The sequence below is a fragment of the Vicugna pacos genome, chromosome 17 (assembly GCF_048564905.1).
Source record: "Vicugna pacos chromosome 17, VicPac4, whole genome shotgun sequence".
In the NCBI taxonomy this organism is placed as follows: domain Eukaryota; kingdom Metazoa; phylum Chordata; class Mammalia; order Artiodactyla; family Camelidae; genus Vicugna; species Vicugna pacos.
In genome coordinates, this window is record NC_133003.1 from 1987351 (window position 1) to 1997699 (window position 10349).

Here is a 10349-nt window from a genome sequence, read left to right on the forward strand (position 1 = left end):
CTATGTCTATGAGTCTGTTTCTGTTTTGTATTTATGTTCTTTTTTTTTTAATTCCACATAAGAGTGATCTCATATGGTATTTTTCTTTCTCTTTCTGGCTTACTTCACTTAGAATGACATTCTCCCAAAATGTCTTAATATTGCATCTAATTAGAAGAATGGTGGATGATCTGAGGTCCACCTTCAACAACATATTATGCTCCTGGGAAATAAATAAATCTTATGGGATTGTCAGCTAGAATCCAACTTAGATGTATGATTTGAAGCAGACCACTTAATTTATTGTTTTTATGTGTATAAAGTTAAGACTGTATCAATTGTAAACAATTATCCAAATCTAATATCTATGCTCACTTCATTCCATGAAGTCGAGGATATCACAGACAGCAATGCCTCTTTCAAAGAAAAGCGGTAAATCTAAAATGCTGAAAATTGTATTATCACTTTTAATAATGTATTAAATCTTTCAGTGTAAACATTGCCACACATAATACAAGAGAGAGTGTGTGTGTATCCTCCATGTATTTAAAAGAATGAATCACTATCGATGGAATCATTCTATCAGTTTGCCACATCCTCCTCTAATTGCTCACTTTCGGTGGTGATCAAAGCAGACCTGGGACCAGGTGACGCAATGGACTGCAGCAGTAGCAAAGGAAGGGAGCTCCTTTAGTAACGACAGTCCTAGAAGACAGTTCTGAGGTGATAGTTGTGTTGACATGTAAGTAACCGATGAGCAAGAAAAGTCATGGAAATGGTCATGTGAAAAGCCCTGTAGGTCAAAAGGACAGGAAAGCAAAAAGTCTTCACGTCTAAGGGAGAGAAGGGTAGACATAGAAACAGACCTGAACTGGAAAGAGAAGCCAAGGAGAGAATACAGAGTCTTCTGGGCTGTGATAGGTCATCTAGAAGCCTCACTAAGGATGCTGAGATACCACTAGGTTAATAACATTATCTGATTTAAATACATACCCGACATACTCTGACTGCTATGTGGAGGATGGAGAGTAGGGGAAAGACTGAAGGCATGGAGATCAACTGTGAGATATTTTTCAGTGTCTCAGTTGAGAGATGTTAGTAACCTCAGCAGTGGAAGAGACAGCTAAATTGGAGACTAAAGAAGAGCATGAGAATAAATTTTAAAGTAAGCTGGGTTTGCTGGGGGTGTGTGTGTGTGGGAGCCGAGTGAGAGGACATTTGACTGTCCTTTATGATTGGATTACCGCATTCTGCTGATTCTTATTTTGTGTTTGGTTTTATTCCTTTGATAGCTATGTATGACTCCCAGTGGTTCTTTCTCCCTCCCGGTGATGGGACCACGGATGGCAGGACCCCCCGCACACCAGGGAGCCTCCAGGACTGGGGTCTTCCTTCCTTCATGTGGGTAGTGTCCTTCCCCTCCAACCCCATGGCTGCTATCATCTGCAGGGACTGGGATCTTCCAACTGACATCTCATCCTAGTCTGGCTCCCCCTCCCCCACGTACAGCCCAGCCCTAGCCCTAGCCCTAGTCCTAACACTAACCCCTAACCCTAACCCTTACCCCAAGTCCTAACCCTAACCCAGCCCCTAACCCTAACCCTAGCCTTAACCAGAACCTCAAGCCCGAACGAGAACACAAACCCTAACCCTAAACCAAACCTTAGCTTGACCCAACTACTAACTCTAACCTTATCCTACTCCTGCTCCTCCTCCCCTCTAACCCTAACCGTTCTCCTCCTTCTCCCCTAACTCTAACCCCAACCCCTAACCCTAACCCCAAACCTATCCCTAAACTCTGGCTCTGGTCCTAACCCCAAACCTCTAAACCTAACCCTATCCCTACCCCTAGCCTTAATCCTAACTCCTCCTCCTCCTCCTCCCAAATCCTAACCTTAGCAATAAGCCTAACCCTAAAACCCTAACCCTAAAGCTACCCCTACCCCTACCCCTAACCCCTCAGCCCTCACCTGAAATCCTAACCCTAACCCCAAATCCCTTAACCTGATCCCGACCCCAACCCCAACACTAACCTTAACCTTGAACACCAACCCCAACCCCAACCCTAACCCAGAGCCTGCTCCTGCAGGAGGTCCAGGACTGGGTCCAGTTCCACCAGCCCTGCAGGGAGACCCTGTGCTTGCTTCTTGGTGTGTAGAGAGGGAGCCCCATCTTGGAGGTCCAGTTGGAAACTGGGCCTGGCCCGGGTCTGGGAGGCAGTAACGGGGAGAGGGAGGAGAGCAGGAGAAGTGGGGCCGAGGGAAGTGGGGCCGAGGGCTGTGGCCCCAGCCCGGGCCAGTGGTAGTCCTGGTTGAGTGCGGACCCGATTGCTGGTGGGGTGGTGGGGTGGGGGCATTGGGGATGGAGACCTGGCAGGGCGGGCAGGGCGGGCAGGGCGGGCAGGGGGGCGGGGCCCTGCCCGGCCCCGCCCCCCCAGCCCGGTCCCGCCCGGCCCCACTGTGCAAGGGCGATACAGCAAGAGACCCCGCCCCAGCGTCCGCCTTGCGGGCGGGAGGAGGAGGGGCGCGCACGCGCAGACGTGCAGACACCGGAAACCGCCCAGAACGTGTAGAAGCTGGGCGAGAGCCAGGTGCTCCGGGACCAACTCCCGGAGGAGGAACGCGGCCTGGGGTCTGGGCCGCCGCGGGTCGTCGTCTCCGCTGCCGCCGCCAGGCAGGTGTGGGGGCGTGCAGGTCGGGGAGTCGGCGGTGAGGCTTGGGCTGTGCGGTTGGAGAGGCGCACAGGGAGGGGTGCGTGGGTGAGGTCCCGGCCGCGCGTCCCTTTAGGGCCCTGAGGCGGATCCGGGCTCACCGCCCTGGTTCGTAGTGTACCCCGCCTCTCCACATTAGGAGCCCCTGAACGCCGCGTCTCCGCTGCCACTTATGCCGGGGTTTGGAGAAGCAGGTGCAGCTCCGGGAGGTGGGAGGGCGTCTGACGGCCCCGGAGCACCTGCGACCGGTTCTCAGACCGTGGCCTACTCCCAGGGGGCGGGTGCGGTGCGGTCTCGGGGCCGCGGCGGCTGCGGCCGCGGGGGGATGGGGGCTGCCCGGTGCGAGCCCCTGGATGTGTACCCTAGTCCCGTGCGGCCTGGACCCCGCCGGTCTTGCTTCCCGATGTTCATGGGGTTCACGTGTCGCAGGCAGCCTTCTCCTGGGAGGCAGGCGCGGTGCTGTCAGGTGGCGGGGGGTGGGGGGGCGGGGCCACTGAGACTCCCCCCACCCCAGGGGGGCGAGGTAACCGTTACCTGAAGTCACTATTGTTTTACTTTCCCAGAGGCTCCGGGAAAAGGATTAGGGGCGAGTTCCCATCCAGATCTCGGAAAAGCTCCCAAAACGGCAGCAGCGTGGTCACCCTGCCGCTGCCTCGGGCGGTCCTCGAACCATTCAAACCGCCCGCTCCAAGAGGTGCCCGGCGATCGCCATTGGCTGAGCCGGACCAACGCCCCTGGGCGGGGCCGGCCCCCACGCGGCGGCCACGGGTCCCGCCCCCTCGCAGCGGCCCCTCGTCCCGCCCCGCTGGTGCGCATGCGCGCAGTCCCCACAAGAAAGAGTCTGCGCACACACCCGGCCGGCCTTCCTCTGGCGCCGCGGCTCCATCCCCTGTCCTCGGAGGCTTGTCGGCTCGGCGAGACAGTAAGAGCTGCGGCCGGCAGGGGGCTGTGCGGACCCAAGGCGGCTGCGGTGGCGCCGGCCTGTGGAAAATGCCAGCAGGCGGCGCTTCGGTTCGTTGCTCCCCGCCCCCCCACCCTTGAAGCCCCTGCAACTGCCGGGGAACAACCCGCCCACGCAGGGAGTACCTCAGCGAGACGCTTCGGCGGGAACGAGGCCGACGGCCGGCTGTGCCGGTTGCGCCCCTGAGGTGAGTACGGCGGCGGCGACGGGGCTTGGGGCGCGGGGCGCCGGAAGGAGGGGGATGCGGTGGCTGCCGCCCGGGGTCCCCGCGGGGGGAGGGAAGCCCCGCGGGCCTCCGCGGGGCGGGGAGTGCGGGCGCCGGCACTCTGGGCGCCAGGGTCCATGGCTGTGGGCGCAGTTGAGCACCTCGGAGCCTTGGTCGCTCCCCACCCTGAGCACCCTGGAGCCCTTGTCGCTCCTCACCCTGGAACCACGGGAGCCCTTGTCGCTCCTCACCCTGGAACCACGGGAGCCCTTGTCGCTCCTCACCCTGGAACCACGGGAGCCCTTGTCGCTCCGCACCCTGAGCACCCCGGAGCCCTTGTCGCTCCCCACCCTGGGCACCCCTGAGCCCTTGTCGCTCCCCACCCTGGGCACACCTGAGCCCTTATCGCTCCCCACCCTGGGCACCCGGATTCCCTTTTCGCTCCCCACCCTGGGCACCCCGGAGCCCTTGTCGCTCCCCACCCTGGGCACCCCGGAGCCCTTGTCGCTCCCCACCCTGGGCACCCCGGAGCCTGTGACGCTCCCCAACATGGGCACCCTGGAGGCCTTGCCGCTCCCACCCTGGGAACCCTGGAGGCCTTGCCACTCCCTATCTTGGGCACCCCAGAGCCCATGACGCTCCCCACCCTGGGCACCCCTGAGCCCTTGTTGCTCCTCACCCTGGAACCACGGGAGCCCTTGTCGCTCCGCACTGTGAGCACCCCGGAGCCCTTGTGGCTCCCCAACTGGGCACCCTAGAGCCCTTATCGCTCCCCACCCTGACCACCCAGGAGCCCTTGTTGCTCCTCACCCTGGAACCACGGGAGCCCTTGTCGCTCCGCACCTTGAGCACCCCGGAGCCCTTGTCGCACCCCACCCTGGGCACCCCTGATCCCTTGTCGCTTCTCACCTGGGCACCCCGGAGCCCTTGTCGCTCCCCACCCTGGGCACACCTGAGCCCTTATCGCTCCCCACCCTGGTCACCCGGATTCCCTTTTCGCTTCTCTCACCCTGGGCACCGCGGAGCCCTTGTCGCTCCCCACCCTGGGCACCCCGGAGCCCTTGTTGCTCCCCACCCTGGGCACCCCGGAGCCCGTGACGCTCCCCACCCTCGGCACCCAGGAGCCCTTGTCACTCCCCACCCTTCCCTCGGCCCCAAAGTTGTGCCCCCCGCTGCTTGGGCGCTGCGGGGATGGGCGCGGAAGCCTCAGTGGGGCTTGGCCCGCCACGGAGCCTGCCCAGCACCTGGACTCTTGGAGTCGCCCGCGCCCTATGGGGCCAGAAGGGGGTGGTTCCCGTGCCTCCCGCCGCCCCCCCCCCCCACTGATCTGACTCCTGTATGATTTGGAGAAACTCCCATTGTGAAAAGGTAGGTTCTATTTCCATTTTAGGAAATTATAACTCTCCTTTGACAATTTTGTTTTCTAGTAGTTTCTTTGATGTGACATAGGCATGATTTGATTGCTTGGAAAGGCTAAGCCAACCAAATATATAGTGACATTTAGGTCCAAGGCTGAAAAAATCAGTTTCTTCCTAGCACCGATTATGCTGTGCACAAGAAAAGCATGAAAGTAGCAAAGAGAGGCACCCGTCATTACAGATCTTTAGGCTGCTTAGTGGCTCGTTTGGCTAGCATAGGAGTTAAACAGAAATAGGAAAGACACCGCCTAATGTGTTTTGAAAGGTGGCTTTTTGTACAAGTGTATACTCTGCCCTTCCAATTCTTTCAGGATCCTTTTATGGAACATAAGATTGAGTGTGTAAATATATATATATTTGTGTATAATATATATTATGTAGCATATACCCATGTATATGTCGAATGGAACATATATATATTCCATTCAATGTATCATGGTAGTAAATAACGATGGAGAGAATTAGTTTTCTCAAATAAAGATAGACTATGAGTAGTTTTGTTTCTGGAATAAGTGAAATAAGCCTTTGATCCTCACTATCTTTGCTTTGAAAATGGGTGTGACTTCTGCTCGTTCCTAGCTCCGGTGTTCCTTCTCCCCCTCTCTGTCTCTCAGCACCTGTCTTGTCTCTCTCTCTCTCTCTCTCTGTCTGTTTCTCTCTCCCTCTGCCTGTCTGTGTTTCAGTCTCTCTGTCTCTTTTCCTGGATGCATGTGCGTGTCCATTTACCTGCGTATCTGTGTATTTATGTGTTTGTATCGTTAGGGCCCAGGGCAGGTCACTTGTGAAAATGCCTTGATGACATAGTGATTCTTTTCATGGTGCTGAAGTACAAACCTCTTTGCAAGTTGTGCGAGCACTTTGGTGGGGTCAGCTCTAAGGATCGGCACTGCCGGGGAAGGGCTGCTGCGCCTGTGGCCCTTTGATGCGTCCTGCTCACTGTTTCCCTGAAGAGGAGTGTGTGTTGTCTCGTCCCTCCGGGGGATCTGCTGAGGCCTCTGCCTCCTCACGTTGTGACCAGGGCTGGCTGTCACCAGGCTAAAGACCTGCCAGCGTCATGGTGACCAGTGCTGTCTCCACAGTGTGTCCGTCTGCCTGTGTCCTCCCCCGAGAGGTCGAGCACGTCTAAGGCACACTGGCCACCTGCTGTGCCTCTCGTTGAAACTGCCCGTGTGTGTTGTGTTTGTTTAGAGCACTGGGTTTCGAGGGGTTTTTGGACCCCGGGGATGTGTAGCCTTTCTCCAACCTTGGGATCTTGCGGGTCGTGGAGTATCTTTCCAGGTATATTTCTGGGCTTTTGCTGGTTTCTTGATTTGCGTGGTTTTGTTATTGCCCCAGGAAGAGCTAAGCATCTCCCTTGTGTCGTGTCTGTGGTGTCACAGGGGGAAGAGCAGTGCCTCCCCCGAGGTTATGCACAGAGTTACCGAAAGGGCTTCATTTTGCACATGACCTCTTTAGCCCACCTGGATTTCCCTTTCAAATAATCAAAATGCGATTTCAAGTGGAAACAAAAGAAAACATCACCAGCCCCCACTTAAGCCACATGGGCAGGCACGCAAAGCCAGCTTTCCTGTTTCTTCATTGATAGGGAACACCCAGGAGAGGTAAAGACACCCAGAGGGGAAGAGGACTCGGGGCTGTCAGGGGCTGGGGGGTGAGGGGGTGGGGGGCAGTGCGTGCTGTGGATCCAAGTTTTTACTTTGAAGAAAGGAATTGTGTGAGCCTGCATGTTAATTATGGTCGCTCGGCATCGTGAAGGCACCCAGTGCTCCTGAATTGCACAATTTCAGAGGGACAAAGTGTCTATTTTATTAAAAGAAACTTAAAACGGCAAAATAAAGGATGCCATAACCGATATGAAAGAAACAGAGGAAAGTGAAGAAAAAGCAAACACAAATCACTTCAGGGGAACACAAGTCATGGTCGGGCGCGGGACGGGGTTTATGGTCGGATTTTGAAGAAGATGCGGGTGGGCGCAGAGGGGGCTCAGCCCCAGGGGCTGGTGATGCCTGAACTGGCTCTCCGTGGCCCAGTGGTCCAGCTGCAGGTGCAGCATCTTCAGGACCTTTGGAAGCAGCCAGAGCTGTGGGACCTTCAGGAGCCGCAGGAGGTGCGGGAGTTTAGGGATAGCTTTGGGGTTATGGTAGGTGTTCGGGTCAGGGTTAGGCGTTTGGGTTAGAGTTAGGTGAGAAGGAGGAGAAAGGTTAGGATTTGAGGGGACGAGGAGCAGGTGTAGGATAAGGTTTGAGTTATTTGGGTGAAATTAAGGATTTTTTTTAGGGTTAGGGTTTGTGTTCTCGTTCTGGTTTGAGGTTCTGGTTAAGGCTAGGGTTAGGGTTAGCGGCTGGGTTAGGGTTAGGACTTGGGGTAAGGTTTAGGGTTAGGGGTTAGTGTTAGGACTAGGGCTAGGGCTAGGGTTGGTCTGTACATGGGGAAGCGGGAGCCAGACTAGGATGAGATGTCAGTTGGAAGATCCCAGTCCCTCCAGATGACAGCAGCCATGGGGTTGGAGGGGAAGGACACTACCCACATGAAGGAAGGAAGACCCCAGTCCTGGAGGCTCCCTGGTGTGCGGTGGGTCCTGCCATCAGTGGTCCCATCACCGGGAGGGAGAAAGAACCACTGGGAGTCATACATAGCTATCAAAGGAATAAAACCGAACACAAAATTAGAATCAGCAGAATGCGGTAATCCAATAATAAAGGACAGTCAAATGTGCTTATACATATTCAAGAAGTAATTCATGTTAGTTATAAATAATAAGTAGTTCATTTGTGTCATTATTATTATTATTATTATTATTATTTAGATTCCTCATATAAATGATGTTATATGGCATTTTCTTTCTCTTTCTGGTCCAATTCACTTTGAATGACATTCTTCAGGTCTATCCATATTGCTGCAAAGGCATTATGTTATTCTTTTTCATGGATGAGTAGTATTCCATTGTATATATGTAGCAGAGCTTCTTTATCCAGACATCTGTTGATGGACATTTGGGTTGTTTGCATGTCTTGGCTATTGTAAATATTGTTGCTGTGAACATTGGGGTGCAGGTGTCTTTTGAGTTACATTTTTATATATATTTATATAATGCAAGATCATAATATATGAATATCACTCATAAATGAATATTTTCCTAGTATCAATGTAAACATATCACAAAAAATTAATTTGCATAAATGTATAAAATGCTGCACAAGAATACTATAAGCTGATTGTCCCTATATAAAATCAATATAGACAAATGTATTAAAAATACCCAATAGACAGGTCAAGATAAATAACACTGTGTGAATTTCAAAACACTGTGATGTTAGTATGACTTTGTTATAGTGGCAAAGGCACTCTTTCATATGAGAGTATTTTGAGTGAAAAACAATGCACAGTTTTAGAAGTGAAATAAGTATATGGTATGAACAAACTTTATAAAATTCAATATAGATAAATAACCCAAACCTTTAAAACTATTACATGGTCAGTACGCAACAGTACCTAGTGTATAGATAATGCAAAAACATAGTCTCTTAAACTGTAATACTTTATTTAGCTCTAAAATACCCTATGATCCTAACATGTATATTATGAATATCGAAATGTATTTTTGAGAATTTCTTTTTGGTGACACTTTTACAGCCTATATATTCTGGCAAGTAAAGATCAAGATCATTTTCTAATTTATGTAAGATGAAACATTTATATCTCAAAATTAGTGAAATCCTTATTTGAATAAAAGTTGCATTTAAATGTGAATTGCTGGATCATGTTAATCAGTCAATCAACCAATCAGTCTAGAATTTATCGAGCAAATGACCCTCAGTAATGATGCTTAAGACTTAGGGTCCATTAAGCAGGACCAGGTGAGGAAGGCAATGAAAATGTCTTATTTACTTATTTACTTATTTATTTATTTATGTATTTATTTATTTTTATTTAACATTTTTTATTGCTATATTCATTTTACAAGGTGGTGTCAATTTCCCATGCAGAGCACAATTTTTCAGCTATACATGAACATACATATATTCATTGTCACATTTTTTTCACTGTGAGCTGCCACAAGAGCTTGTCTACATTTCCCCGTGCTGTACAATATAATCTTGCTTATTTATTCTGCATATGCCTGTCAGTATCTACAAATTTTAAACTCCCAGACTGTCCCTTCCCATCCCCCTCCCCCTTGGCAACCACAAGTTTGTATTCTATGTCTATGAGTCTGTTTCTGTTTTGTATTTATGTTCTTTTTTTTTTAATTCCACATAAGAGTGATCTCATATGGTATTTTTCTTTCTCTTTCTGGCTTACTTCACTTAGAATGACATTCTCCCAAAATGTCTTAATATTGCATCTAATTAGAAGAATGGTGGATGATCTGAGGTCCACCTTCAACAACATATTATGCTCCTGGGAAATAAATAAATCTTATGGGATTGTCAGCTAGAATCCAACTTAGATGTATGATTTGAAGCAGACCACTTAATTTATTGTTTTTATGTGTATAAAGTTAAGACTGTATCAATTGTAAACAATTATCCAAATCTAATATCTATGCTCACTTCATTCCATGAAGTCGAGGATATCACAGACAGCAATGCCTCTTTCAAAGAAAAGCGGTAAATCTAAAATGCTGAAAATTGTATTATCACTTTTAATAATGTATTAAATCTTTCAGTGTAAACATTGCCACACATAATACAAGAGAGAGTGTGTGTGTATCCTCCATGTATTTAAAAGAATGAATCACTATCGATGGAATCATTCTATCAGTTTGCCACATCCTCCTCTAATTGCTCACTTTCGGTGGTGATCAAAGCAGACCTGGGACCAGGTGACGCAATGGACTGCAGCAGTAGCAAAGGAAGGGAGCTCCTTTAGTAACGACAGTCCTAGAAGACAGTTCTGAGGTGATAGTTGTGTTGACATGTAAGTAACCGATGAGCAAGAAAAGTCATGGAAATGGTCATGTGAAAAGCCCTGTAGGTCAAAAGGACAGGAAAGCAAAAAGTCTTCACGTCTAAGGGAGAGAAGGGTAGACATAGAAACAGACCTGAACTGGAAAGAGAAGCCAAGGAGAGAATA